This window comes from Quercus suber, unplaced genomic scaffold (genome assembly GCF_002906115.3).
Source record: "Quercus suber isolate HL8 unplaced genomic scaffold, Cork oak 2.0 scaffold_395, whole genome shotgun sequence".
NCBI lineage: Eukaryota > Viridiplantae > Streptophyta > Magnoliopsida > Fagales > Fagaceae > Quercus > Quercus suber.
Genome location: NW_027069847.1, coordinates 124180 through 134384, shown reverse-complemented (window position 1 = coordinate 134384; position 10205 = coordinate 124180). Strand labels below are relative to the sequence as shown.

The following is a 10205-nucleotide window of genomic DNA, read 5'->3' as shown; positions in this document are numbered from 1 at the left end:
GTAAGGCCATATCCATCAGATTTTGAAGGGATAAAAGGTGCAATGTTTGCCAAATAGGGTGGTGATAAATTTGGGTCTAACTTAGAATATCTAAGTTCTTTATAAGTTCCATCCTATCAAGATATCTAGAATAGCTAACAAATCTTCTAGCTTTGTTTCTATTGAACACACCTTTTCATTCAATTGTAGCAAAGTCTTCTTTGTTACTTTGTATTTTTCAGAAAAAGTCTTGAACTCAACTTGGAAACTGATTCCGCATTAGAAACCATTATCTTGGATGAAAATTTTGTCAAGTAGTTGGCGGAACAACAAAAATAAGTCTTGAATGAACAAAAATCCAAAGTAAAAACAAATCAATCTTCCATGGTTTCATCAAAGATTGATTGTCAAAATAATGAAAATTTTTTCATATGCAACACACACACACACACACGCTCACGTATTTATTTATTGCATTAGGGTGGTTTGACCTATCCATTGTGAGCTTAACCTCACCCGCTCTTTCATGCTTGATACCAATGTTTATTTGCTGCAATATCATATTGCTGAATTAAAAAATGTTCTTGATTTTGTTTGTTAATCTTCTTTTTTTTTTCCTTTTCTTTTCTTTTTTTGTATAATGAGTTTGCTGATGTGTTTAAGGGCCCACTGTTTTAGCATAAAATTCAGATTATTTTCACCATTAGCATATGTAAATTTTTTAAAGCCACACTTTTTCTAAGTACAACTATACTATTTCTGAGCTTATTTTTTAGGCAAACTTATTTTTCAAGCCAATAAAAATAAGTTATCCAAATGCACACTAATTCTGGTGGTTTCTTTGTTTGTCTAAAGGATTTTATTTTAGTTTTCTTTCAATGGAAATTTGGTTTCAAAACCCTGTGTCTGCATCAGTAAACTGTCACATTTTCCTGGGATAATACTAGCAAGAATGTTGATCTGCATGCTGGGATGACCATAAAAATTCTTTCGAGACACTCATCTCTGCAGAGAACACTGGTGTGAAAGTCAAACTGTCCCCAGATTTTGAGATGGGTATCTGTAATAAAACTCCTGAGTTTCTCAACCTATTAGGAAGGTATATTTCTATATTGTGGAATTTTTGGTAATCTATACTACTAATTGTATGTTAGGTTGATTAAAGGCTTTACTATTAAATCTATTTTTCTTGTAGGTTCCTGTGTTGGAAACACCTGTTGGTCCAATATTTGAGAGCAATTCGATAGCATGTTATGGTAAGACTATAAATTTTCCTCCCTCACCTATTAATTTTGGTCATCCCTCGAAGATTGTTATGTTGGAACTTATGGGCTTTTTATCTGTTGCTTTAATTACTTGCCTGAAGGGTAGCAATCCTCTTTATGCTTCTTCTCATATTTTTTGTGCGAGATGTTTGGTACTACTGATTGTGCTCTCTCTCTTTCTCTGCATGTATGTGTGTTATGATACTTTATTGTTTTGTACGCTTGAATTTTCTGTTCCCCATAGAGTACTGGATTGATTTTCCATCATTGGAGATTGATACTAATATTCTGGCATGGTGTAAACCTAGAATTGAATGTGCAATATACCTTCCTCTGGTGAGCTACATCTTATTTCATTATGGAATTGTTCTACTTCCTTTTAGGGCATCCAAATGATGAACAAGTTTTATGGTAAGTTACACATCTAATAAGTCTTGAATTCACAACCTCACCCTCCACCTAAAACTTATATGGGGAGGAGGTGTCATTTGAGCTAAAGCTCATGGCCTAATGTGGGCTATATATATTCTATTGAAAAAATTCAACCAATGAAGATCCAAATATCAAAAGATGACTATGCTTGCCCACATCATAAACATGCTAACATATTCTACATGGAAAATCTAAATGTTCATAATCCCCCCATAACTATGGACTGCCCTTATTTGAAGTGAATGTGTTTTTGCGTGAAGGCTGAGGAAGCTGCACTTTCTTCATTGAAGAGAGTGCTGGATGCTCTAGACACTTATCTTGCTTCAAACACTTTACTGGTTGGGAATTCTGTAACCCTGGCTGACATTGTTACAGTGTGCAACTTATACATAGGCTTCACCCAACTCATGACTAAGAGCTTTATTTCTGAGTTCCCTTATGTGGAAAGATACTTCTGGACCATGGTGAATCAACCAAATTTCAAGAAGGTTCTGGGAGAGATTAAACAGATAAGTCTGTTTCCTGTTACAAAGAAGCATCTCAGCCAAAAGAATCTGCTAAACCAAATCCTAAGGATGAACCCAAAAAAGAGGAACCAGCAAAGCCCAAATCAGAACCTGGTGAGGAAGAGGAGGGTCCAAAGTCCAAACCTAAGAATACTCTTGATCTACTGCCCCCAAGTAAGATGATACTGGACTCTGGATGAGTGGAAGAGGCTGTACTCAAATACCAAGACCAACTTCAGTGAGGTTGCTATAAAAGGCTTCTTTTGTCATCTTCTTTTGATAGTGACCTAGGTATTGTGAGATGTTTGGTGCTGCTGATGGTGCTCTCTCTTTCTGCATGCATGTGTGTTATGATGCTTATTTTTTTGTATGCTTGAATTTTCTGGTCCACATAGAGCACTGGGTTGATTTTGCATCATTGGAGATTGGTACTAATATTCTGGCATGGTGTGAACCTAGAATTGGATGTGTAATATACTGTATACCTTCCTCTGGTGAGGTACATCTTATTTTATTATGGTATTGTTCTATTTCCTTTTGGCATCTAAATGATGACCAAGCTTTATGGAAAACTTAGATAAAGCGAATGAAATAAGGAATTTGTTTTTTTCTCGATGTAAATTCAAAATTAATGTTGGAGAGATATATATATTCTGTTGAAAAACATCAACTAAAGAAGATCCAAATATCAAAAGAGGTTCAATGAAATACACTCCAACTTATCTAGAGATTTTATTAAATACATAAAACAATGACTATGCTTGCCCACAACATAAAAATGCTAAAAAAATCGGATACTTCCTTGAATAATCAAACATGAATATAATCTCAAAAAAGATGACTACATTGTTGAATCGGGTCAATCATTTACCATAAGAAATTTGTATTTCGAGAATAATTAAACCTATTATTGAATTGTACGTATATTTATTTATTGATGAAGAAAACAAAACGACTACTTCTTTTAATGAACAAATTTTTGCCAATGTTATTAGGGACTGCTATCCCTGCGCAAAATTTCACCGTTTTTTGTGTGTATGGAGACTGCTATGCCCTGCTCAAATTCCTCATGATCATTTAGCTTTTGTGCCTAAACTCAGGCTTTATATTTTTTTCTCCTTAAAATAATAATGGTGTGCCATATTGAGATATGTAGTATTCATTTATGGAAATTGAATTATCAAAATAGAGTAGTTTTTTTGTTATTAAAAAAAAAAAAAACTTAATTAGAATAATTTTAGTTTCCGTTCCTTTCGGCTAATGGAATTGTTTTTGTTACTTGGGCTGGGTTGGACCATATCAATAATAGCCTAAGTAATATGCTTGGCCTTTTTAATTGTCTCTTGTCTCTCATTTGACATTTCTAGGCTAAGCTAATTGAAATCGCTGTTCTCATTTTCAGAAATTGCTTCTGCATGCCTTACGACACAAGCCAATAAGGAGTTATATAAGACATTGTGCAAGCCCTTTTAATAAAGAAATTAGGTTTATTGAATATTGACTTAATTAATGTGTGCCTTTTGTTTTTCTGCCAATAATGGGGTTATAAAAGACTAGAATTTCTTTTTGACTTCAGGAACTATTGTTAATGACAACGTCTTCTTAACACCTAATGGTTTCCTTCAGCATATTTGTTGTTCCTCTAGTTTTCTTCCGGTACTTTTTTTTTTAATGAATATTTTCTCCCAGTACTTACAAGTTCTAATTATGTGTAACGTTGCAACCATTATCTCTCCTTGTTTTTATGTATGTGCAGGAATGGTGGACTATCTCTTGGGAGAAGAGCACTTCATACAGTGTGGCATTGCTCAAGACCTTCGTTCTGATGAAAGATATAGTCTGAATACTGGAAAAGGATTCATATAGCCAAACCCAATTAGTTAGAATTAAGTCTAATTTGAGTTGCATAGTAGTTTAACTCATGTAAACAAGGAAATTAATTTTATTTTACATCAGCTTTGGTCTGCTTTCTTCCAGATAAAGTGAACTTTTTTCTGCTGGTTTTTACGTTATCATGGACTTAATGGCAGCCTTGGCAGGTAAATGGTTCAGCAAAAGTCAGGTTGGGGGAAACAGATGTTATTTGCAGTGTGAAGGTATTTAATGGTTCAAGATGCTGGATCTTCCACGCGTATATACATTAAGCATTTCCTCCTGTGTTTTGTGAAGACTTGTAATGTTGTCTACTAATTTCTATAAATGCTGACTGAACTTCGAAAGCCGAGTTCATTGCAACCTGACAAAGAAAAGGTTGCCATACATGTTGATTTCAGTCAGTACCAATGTTTGAGGTTGCATATCTGATGCTATCTTCTAATACTATCAATTTTTGTTGATTGAGCTCATATAGTTACTCTTCTTATAATTATTATTAGGTTGAACTAAATTTCATTGGCTTATTTTGTTTTAAAAAATAAGTTGTATAAAAGTATAGTTACAACTAGAATAAGTGAGATTTTAAAATGCCATCGTAGTGAAAATTAGCTGGATGCTTTTTTTTTTTTTTTTTTTTTTTTTATTTTTATTTTTAATTTATGAAAGTTGTATTCTTTTTTTTTTATGAAAGTTGTATTCCTCGTTGCCATGAGCGTAACTTATAACTCGTATCTCAGAATAGGTCTAATGACTCTAATCCATCATTGCCATCTTCTGCTTTTTGAAGGACCCCACATTCCACGCTACCCCACTATCCCTCCTCTCTCTCTCTCTCTCTCTCTCTCTCACATTCCTACCTAGGTAAAGAACAATAAGGTCTTTCTCTGTTTGCTCTCTCACTCTCTCTCATAAGTAATATTCCTTTTTCTTTTTTATGAAAGTCATACTCCTACACGAATTAATTATATGAGAGAGAGAGAGAGAGAGAGAGAGATTTGGGGCTCAAATAAAATTAAATCAATCATGGAGGTTAATTTGTCGGACAGATTATATTTTAAACTACTAAAATTTCATTGCTCGCCCATTTGCTAAGAGAATCTGGAACTTAATCATGGATCTCTTACACCAAACAATTGTGGGTTTATGTAAAATAGAAAAAGACAGTCTTAAAGGGAATACAAGATTATGTAACTTGGCTCTAGGATCTTGAATTATCATCTAAAAGACAATCTAAGAACATATTTCATATTAAATGTGGATTGTAAATTATAAACAACCATTATATAAATTCTAAGATCTTGAATTATCATGATTTCACAACTACCCAAATTAATTATAATGCTTACCTTAATCTATTGTTGAAATTTTCTTAAGGTCAAGTTAAGGACAACCTCTCTCTCTCTCTCTCTTTTTTAATTAATTAATTATTTTTTTTTAATGAAAGTCCTATTCTTCGTTGCCATAAGTCTAACTCATATTTATCATAAGTCTAAAGACTCTAATCCATCATTACCACCTTCTGCTTTTTTAAGGACCCCACATTCCACGCTACCCCATTTCTTCTTTCTCTCATTCCAACCTAGATATTATAGAGAAACAAAACTCTCTCCTTCCTGTCTCACTCTCTATCATTCCTACCTTGGTAATAAAGAGCAATAACCTCTCTCTCTCTCTCTCTTTCTCTCAAGACTGTAGTTCACATCAGAAAGAAAGAAAAAAAAATACAACAGAAGAAGACTAAAACGAAGAAATGAGTGACAGTCTTGACAAATGAGGGTATTTTTTTTTTTTTTTTGACAAATGAGGGTATCCAAATATTTTTGAGTGTCTCAACCCTCAGGTTTATGTAATCATCCCGTCCCACACACACCAGGTATAGGGAGGAATCCCTTGAGGGTTGCCCCAAGATACAAGGCGTTTAATTATTTTGTTTTTGTCTTTTAGGAGATCATGAGTGTGTGCATATTAATTTGAACCTTTTTAAGTTGCAATCTTTTTGAACAGTAAAGTCTCTGTTGTAGACTTGTAGTCGGTAGTCTAATAATAGCAATATAGCAAAGACTTTGAAGTGCAATATTTTTAATCTTTTGATAAGTTTGGACATTCGGTCTTGTGATAGGCATTGCCATGATTCTTCGTTGACTAAAAAATGAAACTATTAATTATTTCTATTCATGAACATTCTTAGCATCATATGCTTGGTTTTGAGATGGTAGGTCTTAGGATAAATCTATTAATTAGAACATTGATTATTCCTCTCCATTTTTATTTATTAGTACGAAGAAATTTTACCCTAATACAATTTAAGTATTTATACCTGTGAAACTCTCTCTTGAAAACTTGAACTTTGTACTTGTGGAGTAACCATCACGCAAATGATGCACGGTGGTAACATTGATTATTTCTAGTATTTCTTATTTTACTTCTCATTTTAAAGCGAATCTATTTGTTTTGCATTTATTAGTTTCTTGGCCCTAATGATCTAAACTTTTATATTTTGGATTATATACTTATATTTGATAAATTCTTGAGGGTAAAAAGTGAAAACGTCAAACCTAAGCACAAAATTGTGTTTAGAAATTTCTTTATCATTCTCTGTCTCTGTATGTTATTTTTAAATTGTTGATTTAAGAGCAAAATAAATATTGCATCATTTTTTAGATAGGATACACAACAAGTGAACACTTCAAATTAGTGGTAGAGGTATATAGCTTGTTTCCATCAAATCAGACACATTTATTTCAATTCCACTACAGATCAAAACTTTTATAATTTTGGTTATATACTTATATTTGATAAATTCTTGAGGGTAAAAAATGAAAACGTCAACCTAAGCACAAAATTGTGTTTAGAAATTTCTTTATCATTCTTTCTCTCTTTATATCATATTTTGACTGTTGATCTGAGAACAAAATAAATATTGCATCATTTTTTAGATAGGATCCACAACTTGTGAACGCTTCAAATTAGTGGTAAAAGTATATAGCTTGTCTCCATCAAATCACACACATTGATTTCAATTCCACTACATATGGCAATATGAAAATTTACTAAATTTTCTTTCCTCTCATCCTTTCACTTTCAGCATTGATAAGTCCAACGCTTTCATCTAGAGCACAATATAAGTTACACACTGTAGAGGTATAGCCAGACGTGATAAACCCGGATATTCATGGGAGAAGGGATCAAGATGTCTAAGACTAAAGCTTTTAAAGACGCAATAAGCCTGGAAATACCAAGGAAGGAGGGATGAAATGTATGAAACTATGGCCTACGAGTGTGGTATAATTGGAAAATCTGGCAGAGAAGGGATCAAAAACATTTTATTTGCCTTAGGCCTACAGCCACATTAAGAACTACTTAGCCACTGTCAGAAATTCAAGTGTTTGCTAGAGAGAAGTCCTTGTATTCATCTAACTAATGTAAGGGCATTATTTGTGGGAAGTGGGATGATTCCTGTAAGCCTCAAACTTAATTAGGTGGAAGATTTATTTGGACAAAATTGCAAAATGCCCCTTTTGGGCAAACTAAACAGCGTTTTGCCCTCTTTCTCAAACTAATTAGGAAAATACCCTTCTTTTGAAACTCGATTTTCTCAAAATCAAGTTATTAAAAAAAAAAATTCTGGAGCTCTATAGTGGCATTTTTAAAGACCTATAGTGACGTTTTTAGGGCCTATAGTGACGTTTTGTAACTCAACTTCCAATAAATCGAGTTATAGGCAATTTTTTTAATTTTTTTTACCTATAACTCGATTGTATATAAATCGAGTTACAAAACGCCACTATAAATCCTGAAAACGTCACTATAGGCCTCTTAAAAACGCCGCTATAGGGCCTAAATCGATTTTGAGAAACTCAATTTTCAAAAGAGGGGCACTTTCCTAATTAGTTTGAGAAAGAGGGCAAAACGCTAGTTAGTTTACCCAAAAGGGGCATTTTGCAATTTTGTCCTGATTTATCTCTCTTATTAGCCAAGGCCAAAAATTTGTCACGCCAACGTTGGAGATTCTTTTGTATTAATCACTCCATGGATAATGGATTCATGCTCTGTAGATAATTTTATTTTTGTCTCTCTCTCTCTCTCTCTCTCTCTCTCTCTCTCTCTCTCTCTCTCTCTCTCTCTCTCTCTCTCTCTCTTCAATGTAACATTTGTCTCTTATGAATTATGTTAAAGAAACTTCTAATGATACATAATCTGGACTTGCTTCAAATGTTGAATGTGGACCATTATTGGGGAGAAACTGCAACTCAAGAACAGCACTAGAAATTTTAAGAGGAACATAACATTTAACAATTGAGAAAATTTCCAGGGATTCAAATTGGACACATAATCCCTCCAGTGGCGGCTCCAGACATTTTTTTTAGGGGGGTCATTCAAATTTATGAAGTTGACAATAACCTTTTTGTAAAGAATATTTTCTTATTTCATCTTGATTATTAGGATGTTAAGATGAGATTTTTCACAATCTATGATTCGAATTAATATTTTTCAAGTCAACACGAGTTCTTTTAAATAATAAATTTTAGGTGGGAGATGAATCTTGTGGTATACGTGATTTCTTTATAAAAAATTTATCTGTGATACAGCAAGAGAATAAAGAATAGACTATAAGTTCATTGAGCATATTGTTCCTTAGTATATAGAAGATTAGTGTTGCTAAAACTAAATCTTGGAAATCATCAATTGTCTCTTACTATTATAACAAAGTCATTAATTATTATTGTTAAGTGAATTTTAATTAGGCAAAAAGCACATTTTAGTCCCTACATTTTCAGGCGATTCCTATTTTAGTCCCTACATTTTATTTTTACCGCTTTTAGTCCCTATCCTGAAAAATGCTTTCTATTTTGATCTCTACCGTTACATCAGAGACGGAAAATACACATGTGACAAACGACAGAATTAAAAAATATTAAATTAATGTCCACATGGCCTAATTTAATAATAAAAAATATTTTTTGACATTAAAAAATGCTACGTCAACATTTAAATTAAAAAAATTAATTTATTAATTTTAACTGAATAAAAAAAATTAAAAACAGAATTAAAAATTAAAAATCATATGAATTGAGATCTAAGTGTGTCTTGAACAAGAACAACAAGAACACAAACCTAGATTCAAGAACACAAACCCAGAAACTATTAAAAAAAATATTATACAAACCAAACAAACTTTCAGAGACCAAGAACTCCAACTACAACCCAACAACACCATGGTTGAAACAAGGCACAGCTCCTCTGCTTCCAAGCGTGGCCTCTCATCTCCTCCTCCACCTAACCCAAAACGATCCAACGTACAATCTTTTTTGATTTTTTTTTTTGGTAAAAATTTCTTATTTTGTGCATGTGAGTCTGATGAAAGATTTCTAATCTGGGTTTTGTGCAAGTTTGGATTTTGTGTCCTCATCCAAAATCTCTATCTTTGCTTTTGCTTTAATCTATGGAGCAGTTCAAAGGGCAGTCTCGTCTCCTCAAACCAGACCTCACTGCTTGCAACTTCGCTGGCTCCGTCGCCATCCACCTCCACATCATCGCCAATACCACCTTCATCATCCTCAATGCTGCCGATCTCGTCGATACCAGCTTGCTTTTGTTTGATGGGTTTTATTTTCTTCTTCTTCACTGTTTTCCTTTGTACAACGTTGTTTGTTTGTTGGGTCTTCAGTGGCACATCTGGAAGGGAGTCCCAGCAGCTCGTCGATTTCTCAAGCGGAAACGGGAAAGGAAGCTTTCTAGGTTAGCCGAGAAATTTGGAAAAAGAGAGTAGAAATGAAAGCCTTCTCTGTTTGGCTGCCAAGAAAACGCAAGAAAATAATTTGAAAGTGAAAGTTTTATTCTTTTTTGGGTTTGTGTTCTTGGATCTAAGTATGTGTTCTTATTGTTTTTGTTCAAGACACCTTAAATCTCAATTCATATGATTTTTAGTTTTTAATTCTGTTTTTAATTTTTTTTATTTAGTTAAAATTAATAAATTAATTTTTTTAATTTAAATGCTGACGTGGCATTTTTTAATGTCAAAAAATATTTTTTATTATTAAATTAGGCCATGTGGACATTAATTTAATATTTTTTAATTTTGCTGTTTGTCACGTATGTATTTTCTGTCTTTGATGTAACGGCAAGGATCAAAATAGGAAGCGTTTTT

The 10205-nt window shown here is 33.2% G+C and overlaps 1 pseudogene; it reads left to right on the top strand.

The window, feature by feature from the left end:
• The first annotated feature begins 597 nt into the window (after nt 1-597).
• Nucleotides 598-2763, top strand: LOC112029663 (elongation factor 1-gamma 2-like; annotated as a pseudogene).
• Nucleotides 2764-10205: the final 7442 nt, after the last annotated feature.